The following is a 595-nucleotide window of genomic DNA, read 5'->3' as shown; positions in this document are numbered from 1 at the left end:
GGGCTCGGCGGGGAGAGGGCGGAAAGCGCGGGCAGGAGGGAGCCGGGGGAAGAGGGCGGAGCTGGGCGGGGAGAGGGCGGAAAGTGCAGGAGGGAGCGGGCGGGGAGAGCGGGCAGGGGAGGAGCCCGGGGACCCAAAGGGCAGCGGTGCGTTTTGGGGCGGCGCGGAATGTCCCCGCAGCCTGGTGGGTTCAGAGCACAGGAAGGTGAACCTCCGGAAACTGCAAGCTGGGAGACGGAGTCCACGCACCGAATCCTGACCTTAGGTTGTCAAAAGGAAAATGCAAAATTTTTCTTTTTCAGAAAAAGTATCAAAACTATTTTTATGTTGAAAAATAGAAATGTGTTTCAGTTTGTGGTGGGAGGAATCAGTAATTCAGACAAACCAGTAAGATCTTGCAACTGTTTAAAATACTAATTAATAATTAAGAGAAGAAAGAGATAACACATCTCAACTAAATTTAGGCAGAACTTTGAAAATGATATATGTTTGTTTTTTAAAGATTTTGGCCTTAGGTGGCACGTGGGGGGGGAGAAAGAAACTGAGAAATCCCCTCCAGCGGAGATGGCCGTGCCAGTAATCCCTGCTCCTCAGG

The sequence above is a fragment of the Tupaia chinensis genome, unplaced genomic scaffold (assembly GCF_000334495.1).
Source record: "Tupaia chinensis unplaced genomic scaffold, TupChi_1.0 Scaffold140400_1, whole genome shotgun sequence".
Lineage (NCBI taxonomy): Eukaryota > Metazoa > Chordata > Mammalia > Scandentia > Tupaiidae > Tupaia > Tupaia belangeri.
This window is presented reverse-complemented; position numbering follows the sequence as displayed.